This window comes from Ornithorhynchus anatinus, chromosome 19 (assembly GCF_004115215.2).
Source record: "Ornithorhynchus anatinus isolate Pmale09 chromosome 19, mOrnAna1.pri.v4, whole genome shotgun sequence".
Taxonomy (NCBI): Eukaryota; Metazoa; Chordata; class Mammalia; order Monotremata; family Ornithorhynchidae; genus Ornithorhynchus; species Ornithorhynchus anatinus.
The window spans coordinates 20,598,843-20,608,447 of NC_041746.1; the positions used below are offsets into that span (position 1 = coordinate 20,598,843).

The window sequence follows — 9,605 nt, forward strand, 5'->3', positions numbered from 1 at the left end:
TTTCCTCTGAGACCCATAGGTTGATTAGCAACTGGGAGAAGACGCTAGTGTAACATAGCAGGAAGTAGCACAGCCTAGAGGAAAGAGCATGGGCATGGGAGTTAGAGGATCTGAGTTCTAATCTTGGCTCTGCCACTTGTCCACTGTGTGACTTTGGACAGATCACTGAACTTCTCTGTGCCACAGTTTCCTCATTTCTAAAATGGGGAATTAAATCCTATACTCTCCTTTTTAGATTGTGCGTTTCATGTGACTTGCCCATCACTGTGGACAGCATAACCACCTTTCCTGTCTCACAAACTCACAACCTTGGTGTCATCCTTGACTCTGCTCTCTCATTCACTCCACATATCCAATCCATCATCCATGCCTGCCAGTCTCACCTTCCCAATATTGCCAAGATCCGCCCTTTTCTCTCCATTTAAACTACTACCATGCTGGTACAATCACTCATCCTATCCTGACTGGATTACTGCATCAGTATCCTTTCTGAGTTCCCAACCTCCTGTCTCTCCCCACTTCAGTCCACACTTCACCCTGCTGCCCAGATTATCTTTCTACAGAAACGTTCTGGGTAGATCACCTCCCTCCTCAAAAATCTCCAGTGGTTGCCTATCAAGCTTTGTATCACATAAAAACTCCTCACTGTTGGCTTCAAAGCTCTCCATCACCTTGCTCCTTCTTACCTCACCTCCTTTCTCTCCTCTACATCCCAGCTCACACACTCCACTCCTCTGGTGCCAACCTTCTCACTGTGCCTCATTCTTGCCTGTCCCACCACTGATCTTTGGCCTATATCCTAACTCTGGCCTGAAACTCCCTCCCTCCTCAAATCCACCAAACAATCACACTTCCCCTTTTAAAGCCCTGCTGAAGGCTCACCTCCTCCAAGAGGCCTTCATAGACTAAGCTCCCCTTTTCCTCAGCTTCCCCTCCCCTCTGTGTTGCCCTGACTTGCTCCCTTTGCTCTCTGCCCCACAGTACTTACGTATGTATGCACATATCTATAATTCTATTTATTTATATTGATGGCTTTTACTTGTTTTGATATCTGTCTCCCCACTTCTAGACTGCAAGCCCAGTGTGGGCAGGGATTGTCTCTCTTTACAGCAGAATTGTACTTCCAAGCACTTGATACAGTACTCTGCACACAGTAAGTTCTCAGTAAATATGATTCAATGAATGAATCAATAACTAATCGTAGTAATCACAACATCGTTAAAACCCACCCTTTCCTTTCCATCCAAATTGCTACTATGCTAATCCAATCACATCCTATCCCACCTTGATTACTGTATCAACCTCCTTGCTGACTTCCCAGCCTCCTGTCTCTCTCTACAGTCCAGTCCATACTTCACTCTTGCTGCCTGGATCTTTTTCAGGCCATGTCACCCAACTCCTCAAAAAACTCCAGTGGCTGCCCATTCATCTTTGCAAACACAAACTCCTCACCATTGGCTACAAAGCACTCACTCAACTTGCCCCCTCCTACCTCACCTCGCTATTCTCCTACTACAACCTAGCCTGCACACTTCACTCCTCTAATGCTAACCTACTCACCATACCTTGATTTCAACTATCTCACCATCAACCTCTCGCCTACATCCTGCCTCTGGCCTGGAATGGCCTCCTTCCTCATATCTGACAAACAATTACTCTTCTCACCTTATTGAAGGCACATCTCTTCCCTAACTAAGCCCTCTTTTCCTTTTTCCTTTGGCTCTGCCCTGATTTGCTCCCTTTATTAATTCCTCCTCCCAGCCCCACAGCACAGACAGATGTCTGTCTCACCCTCTAGACTGTGAACTCACTGTGGGCAGGGAATGTGACTGTTATATTGTACTCTCCCCAGTGCGTAAGACAGTGCTCTGCATAGAGTAAGTTCTCAGTAATTGGAATTGATTGATTAATAGGAGTAGTAGCAATAGGAAGAGGAAGTGGAGGAGGCTGAGGAGTTCTTATTCAGTACAATGCTTTATATTAAGTACTCGCTAAAGGACAACAGAGCAAAAGATGTGCCACTGCCTACAAGGAGCTCACACTATAACTGGGTAAGCAGACATGAAAAATATCTACAACCACTAATACCACTAATAAATAGATATTAGTAGCACTAGTACCCTCTCAGGATCACTCCTGGGGAGTTTCTAGTACTCTACCAGTCTCGGCTTCCAGAGGGAGAGTCAAGCAGAGGCCTACCCATTCCATTCCTAGCTTGGGCAGTGGCTAGTGAGTGGAAGGCAATCTCCTACAAGCCAAAACTCACCTATGCTGGGCAGCAGCAGCAAGGGAGAGAGTTGAGGGCAGAGACTCAAGTTTACTGCGTGGAAGAGGCAGTGGTAAACCACTTCCTCATTTTTACGGAGAATGCTCTGTGGAGACAGTACCAGAACGACTGCAGATGAAGGTGGGGCATTCTGGGGGAGATGTGTCCACGGAGTCATTATGGGTCGGGTATGACTCAACAGCATACGACAAGACAAGCTCTAGTTATCCAAAGATGATAAGCTCCTTTTGGGCAGGAGTCTTGTCTATCAATTCTACTGTATTGTACTTTCCCAGAGGATTAGTACAGTGTTCTGCACACAGTAAGTGCTCAGTAAATACCAGTGATTGATGATTATCAGAATGAATAAATTGAAGGTACAATTAAATACCATTATGATGATGATGATGGTGATGATAAAGTTTCATGCCAATAATGGTGGATGAGCCCCAGTCTCAGACCCAGACCTTAGGTGAAGGAATTGATTTATATCTCTTCTGATTTAGAACAGTGCCACTTCAACTCTTTCATCACTGCTTATCATGTTTCTGCTGAGACACTGTATATAAAAAGCAAGTAGGAAGGCAGGGGTTCAGCACATGGCCATATTTTCTACATGCAAAGCATACCTGCAGCCAAATCAATCACAGAGTAGTACCTAGCCTGGGGTGTAACAGCCTGACCCAGAAAGCAGTTGCTTTGTTTACCCCTTTTTTATGGTATTTGTTAAGGTGTTGACATGTGCCAGGCTCTGGGATACATACAAGGTAATCAGGTAGGACACAGTCCATGTTCCACGTGGGAGTCACAGCCATAATCCCCATTTTACAGATGAGGTAAATGAGGCACAGAAAAATTCAGTGACTTGCCCTAGGTCATGCAACAGACAAGTGGTGGAGCCAGGACTAGAACCCAGGTCCTTCTGACTCCCAGGACCATGCTCTATCCATGAAGCCACACTGCTCCTCATTGTATTTGTTAAGACTTACTATGCGCCAGGCACCATACTAAGCACTGAGGTGGATACAAGCAAATCAAAATTGACACCGCCCCATCCCACATGGGACTCACAGTTTTAATCCTCATTTTACAGATGGGATAGCTGAGGCACAGAGAAGTTAAGTGACATGTACAAGGTCACAAAGTAGACAAGTGGCAGAATCAGAATTAAGATCCAGGTTCTTCTGACTCCCAGGCCCATGCTCTATCCACTAGGCCAGGCTGCTTCTTTATTCATTCATTCATTCATTCAACTGTATTTATTGAGCATTTACTGTGTGCAGAGCACTGTACTAAGTGCTTGGAATGTACAATTTGGCAACAGAGACAATCCCTGCCCAATAACGGGCTCACAGTCTAAACGGGGGAGACAGACAACAAAACAAAACAAGTAGTTAGGTGTCAATACCATCAAGATAAATAGAATCATAGATATATACACATCATTAGTAAAATAGAGTAATAAATAATATATGCAAATAAGTGCTGCGGGGAGAGGAAGGGGGTAGAGCAGAGGGAGGGAGTAAAGGGAATGGGGAGAGGACTAGGGGCACAGGGAAAGAGGGTTCAGTCTGCAAAGTCCTCCTGGAGGAGGTGAGCTCTCAGTAGGGCTTTGAAGAGGGGAAAAAAGTTAGGTTGGTGGATGTGAGGAGGGAGGGCATTCCAGGTCAGTGGTAGAACTTAGGCCAGGGGTAGATGGAGGGACAGGCGGGAATGAGGCACAGTAAGGAGGTTAGAAGCAGAGAATCAGAGTGTAAAGGGTGGGCTGTAGAAGGAGAGAAGTGAGGTGAGGTAGGAGGGGGCAAGGTGATGGAGAGCTGTGAAGCAAAGAGTGAGGAGTTTTTGTTTCATGTGAAAGTTGATAGGCAACCACTGGAGGTTTTTGAGGAGGGGAGTGCCATGCCCAGAGCGTTTCTGTAGAAAGATAATCCAGGCAGAGGAATGAAGAGTAGACTGAAGCAGGGAGAGACAGGAGGATGGGAGATCAGAGAGGAGGCTGATGTAATAATCCAGTCAGGATATTATGAAAGCTTGTACCAGCAAGGTAGCAGTTTGGATAGAGAGGAAAGGGTGAATCTTGGCGATGCTGTGTAGGTGAGACTGGTAAGTTTTGGTGACGGAGTGGATGTATGGAGTGAATGAAAGAGCAGAGTCAAGGACAATACCAAGGTTGTGGGCCTGTGAGACGGGAAGGATGGTGGTGCCGTCCACAGTGACAGGGAAGTCAGGGAGAGGACAGGGTTTGGGAGGGAAGATAAGGAGCTCAGTTATGGACATGTTGAGTTTTAGGTGGCGGGCAGACATCCAGGTGGAGATGTCCTGAAGGCAGGAGGAGACACGAGCCTGAAGGGAGGTGGAAAGAATAGGGGAGGAGATGTAGATTTGGGTGTCATCTGCATAGAGGTGATAGTTGAAGCTTTGGGAGCAAATGAGTTCACCAAGGGAGTGAGTATAGATGGAGAACAGAAGGGGACCAAGAACTGACCCTTGAGGAACCCCTATAGTTAGGGGATGGGAGGAGGAGGAGGAGGAGGAGCCCTTGAAGGAGACCAAGAATGAATGGCCAGAGAGATAAGAGGAGAACCAGGAGAGGATGCAGTCCGTGAAGTCAAGGTGGAATAAAGTGTGGAGGAGAAGGGGATGGTCGACATTGTCAAAGGCAGCTGAGAGGTCACATGGTGTCTTTGCTGCCCACATTTCAACAGATGTTTTCCTGCTGTGCCTGTGCCACCTCTCAAAATTCCATAATTGGTTCTTTGGTCAGAACTCTTCACAACCAATCCCGAAGGGAAGCAGCAAAGTATTGGTCTAGAAGCTGGAGAACCCGGGTTCAAGTTTGAAGTTCTGCTCCTAAAGTGCCATGTGACCATGGGTGAGTCACTTAGCTTTCCCATCTGTCCTCAGTTTCCCCATCTGTAAAATGGGGATAATAATACCTGCCTTGCCTCCCTACCCTCACAGTGATGTTGTGAGGGTTGAAATGAACTAATGTGAGAGCTCTCTGGTAATAAAAACACTAAAGAAAATTTCTAGTATCTAGAACAGTGCCTGGCATGTAGTAAATGCTTAATAAATACATTATTATTATAATTATTATTATAAAGAGTGCAGAGAGAGTTGTCAGCCCCCATTTTGGCAATTGGCAGGAATCCTAGGGGCAGCCACTGCCTCACTTCCATTTTAGATGGACATTGCTGCCATTTCCTGTGTGTGTGTGTGTGTGTTTGTGTGTTGGGGGGTGAGGAGGAGAGAGGAAAGGCCTCGCTGTCAGCCTGAAAGAGGGGGAAGGACTGGACTTCTTTTCCCCATATTCTCTACTACCTTACTGTACCTACTGGGAACTATCATCAGAGAGTGGAGCCTTCTTGGAGTTGGAGTTGTCATTCATTGGTATTCACTTCATTCTCTTACTTTGGATTATAACTGGATTTATCGTAAGTGAGACAGATTGTGATTTGTCACTGTGTTGTTTGGGTCTTTAAAAAAATTGGCAAAGCTGTCCAAATGCCCCCATCTCTACTAAGGTATTTATTAATTTATATTAATGTCCATATCTCTCCTCCAGACTGTAAACTCTTGTGGGCAAGAACATGTCTAATAATAATAGTAATTGTGGTATTTGTTAAGTGCTTACCAAGCTCTGTTCTAAGCGCTGGGGTAGATACAAGGTCATCAGGTTGGGGCTCACAGTCTTAATCCCCATTTTATAGATGAGGTAACTGAGGCACAGAAAAGCAAAATGACTTACCTATGGTCACACAGCAGACTAGTGGCAGAGGTTGTATTAGAATCCAGGTCCTCTGACTCCCAAGCCCATGCTCTTGCCACTAGGCCAGGCTGCTTCCCTAATAAGGTTGCATGAATATACAGGCTTGGGCAATACAAATTAGAAAGCATATTTCTTACTCCATGATATTGGGCTATTGTTTAAAATTTAAATGACCCCTTTTGTATTTATATATTGATTTTTAAAAATTCTATTTACAGAATAATTAAAAAATAGGATTTCCATTTTCAATAGTTTCTCTTTAAAACAAAAACATGAACTTAAGAATCTTAACCACCTTCCTAGGGGCAGTCACCAAAGGTAAAGACTAGGGACTTTGTCATGCCAGCTAGGAATTGTTTACTCAAACATTCATTCATTCAATCATTTTTATTGAGCCCTTACTGTGTGCAGGACACTGTACTAAGCACTTGGGAAAGTAGTTTCCTGCCTTTCCCCAACCCTGACATGGCATGTGTCCTGAGTGGAACAAGATGCATCTGGATGGTTCTCCAGGCCCCAAAATAAATTTGGAGAATGAAGTCTAGTGCTTAGTACAGCACTCTGCACACTGTAAGTGCTCAATAAATATGATTGATTGATTGGTATACTGAATGAATATTTCTCTATGATACTGTATTCTAGACAGCTATAAATACACTAAGTAAACCCAAGAGAAGGCACTAAGATTGGTTTGATGCAAATGACTCAGAATTAAAAGGCCTATTTTCTGAGAAACATCAACTGCACTAATAGTCTCTTGTGTCCAAGAACTCAGACAGGAGAGAGGTTTTCAGAAACAGGCACCATTACTTGCAAACACAATTAAGGAACAGTTCGTAGGTTATGAAGGCTTGAGAGAGCCAGTGCTATGAAACTAAAATTTTCTATATTTTTCTAAGGGCATTGTGTGCTTCTTTGCATGCCATCACATGAGCAAAGAGTGAAGATGGCTCCAGTTTCATCACTTGCAAGGAGGGAATGCTGAAAGTTGGCAAGAACATTTCAACATCCTCCTCAACACACCTTCTACTGTTGAAGATGAGGCCCTGAAAAACATACAGAACCTCTCAAATGTGAAAACATAGGATGTGAATTTGTACTGAAGAAGGCACTGCAGTAGTTAAAGCCAAGAAAAATGTAAAGGCACCTAGACCAGACGACTTACCTGATGAGATCATCAAAACGGAGGGGCACTTTACTTAAGTGCTTGCATAAACACTTCCTCAGCCTGTTTCACTGAGGAAATGCCACAGGATCTCAAAGTTGCCACTATCAACACCATCATTATCACCTTTAAGGAGAAAGTTGAAAAATCAGATGGCAGCAATAATTTCCATTGCTGGAAAGATCCTAGCCAGAGTCTTCCTGGATCAGCTGCAACAGAATAACATTGACCAGAATCACAAGGTGGCTTCAGACTGCAGTGGGGCACAACAGTTTTCACATACCTAAACAAAGAATTTGATAAAGTCAGCAGATTTGGGAGATTATTAAACTAATATTCCCTGGAAAGTTCATAATGATTCAAAACTGCTTTATGACAAGGAGCCCTGTCTGAACCATTCCACAATGCCAGTGGAGGAAAGCAGGAATCTGTTGGAGTCTGGACCTCTTCAACTTTTTCTATGCAGCCCTGCTGGAGGATGTAACTAGAGGCTTAAATACAGGTGTTCATTCATTCCTTCAATCATATTTACTGGGTGCTAACTCTGTGCAAAGCACTGTACTAAGTGCTTGGGAGAGTACAATATAACCATAAACAGACACATTCAGCCCACAGTGAGCTTACAGTCTAGAGGAGTTAAACTACACTTTCACACCTGTGGAAACTCTTCCAACTCATACTGCTGAATTGTATTTGCCAAGTGCTTAGTACATAGTAAGCACTCAATAAATACGAATGAATGAATGAACAGACTTCGAGAATCATCCAAAGTCCTGGAAACAGTCATTCAAAAATTGCTGCATGCAGATGACTGCGCCCTAGAAGCTCACATGCAGGGAGATATATGAGTAATTGTAAACTGCTTCACCAAATCAACCAGGTGCTACTGGATGATGATGTCAGAAGAAAATGAAGGTGAGGTAACAGTTTTCACCAGGGAATCCATATACACACCCAAAAATTCATATTGGAAATACAGTCTTAAAAGCTGTGACAGAATTCTCTTAAATGGGCAGCCCAGTGACCAACAACACAATGATACACAAGGAAATAGAGAATCCAAATAAGAAAGCCAATACATTCTTAGGGAAACTAACAAACAGAGTTTGCCGGCAGCATGGTATCAGGATCCGGACAAACTGAAGGTCTAGAGAGTGGGCGTGTCGCCCAACCTTTGTTATATCTCTGTGAGACCTGGACCCCACAGAGATGCTATAACCGACTCCTCAAACAGTTCCTTCAGTATCATTATCAGGTCAAAGTGATTATTAGTGGCAAGACAAGGTCACAAACAACAAAGTTCTGGAGTTTAGTCAAAGATTAGTCTGGAACTAGGGACAAGAAGATGAATGAGAAATCAGTGCCAAGCTCTGCAAACATTGACCAAAATAACACATTCTGGGATAGCCTTTTGTATGCACAATGTGGCAGGGCCTGGGGGTCCCAGATAGACTTTTCAGTTTCTCAGACACACAAGAATGAACTTCACTACCAGTGGTGTCTTTGAATATGAAAGGATGATCAAAATGACCAGCACAAAGGCCAACTCTACAAGTGACATGATATTGACACGAGCTATTCCAATCAGCACAGGCATCTCACACAGGAAGAGACCCGATCAGCAGTGCCCACATGGGGAAATACAGTGATCAGCCCACTCAATCAGGGACAAGTATTCCAGCTGTCCTCAGAGTCACAGGAGCATTATGGCAGGGTAGCACAGAGGCTGGCACATGATAGCATAACAGTTGCAGGACATTATCGCCAGCATGACACATTCCACTCCAACAAAGGCAAGGACAAAGTAAAGCTGGGTAGCATGGCCTAGGTCCAAGATGGTCTTGTCTGAGCTCCATGTGATATGGAGCTGCTGGTGAAGCAGATATGTAGGAAGAAGAGGTTGGCAGGAAGACGTGCATGGAGGTGCCGAGTAAGGAATCCATGGTTAGCAGGAAGATGATACTTATGTTGCCAAATAGGGTCAAGAGGATTCCAAAGAGTGCCATCTCTTCCAATCTGGGCAGGTCATTTTTCATCTCTCACAGAATCTGGGAATCATCATTAAAGTATTTCTCAAGTAGGAACAGAAAACCTGCCTCAATCAATCAACCAATGTATTTATTGAGCACTACTGTGTGCAGAGCACGGTATTAAGCACCTGGGAGAGTGTAATGCAACAGAGTTGGTAGATACATTCCCTGCACACAACAAGCTCACAGACTAGAGGTGGAGACAGACATAAATGTAAATAAATAAATGAATTATGGATAAGTACATAAGTGCTGTGAGCTGAGGGAGGGGTGAATAAAGGGAGCAAATCAGACAATGCAGAGGGAATGGGAAAAGAGGAAATTAGGGCTCAGTCAGGGAAGGCCTCTTGGAAGAGATGTGTCTTCAATAAGATG

General features: G+C 44.2%; 1 non-coding gene across 1 annotated transcript; it reads left to right on the top strand.

Annotated features, from left to right (window-relative positions):
• The first annotated feature begins 2,118 nt into the window (after positions 1–2,118).
• On the top strand, positions 2,119–2,256 carry LOC114805773. Its single transcript, XR_003753796.1, has one exon. It is a non-coding gene; the product is annotated as a small nucleolar RNA SNORA7 (small nucleolar RNA).
• The last annotated feature ends 7,349 nt before the right edge of the window (positions 2,257–9,605 follow it).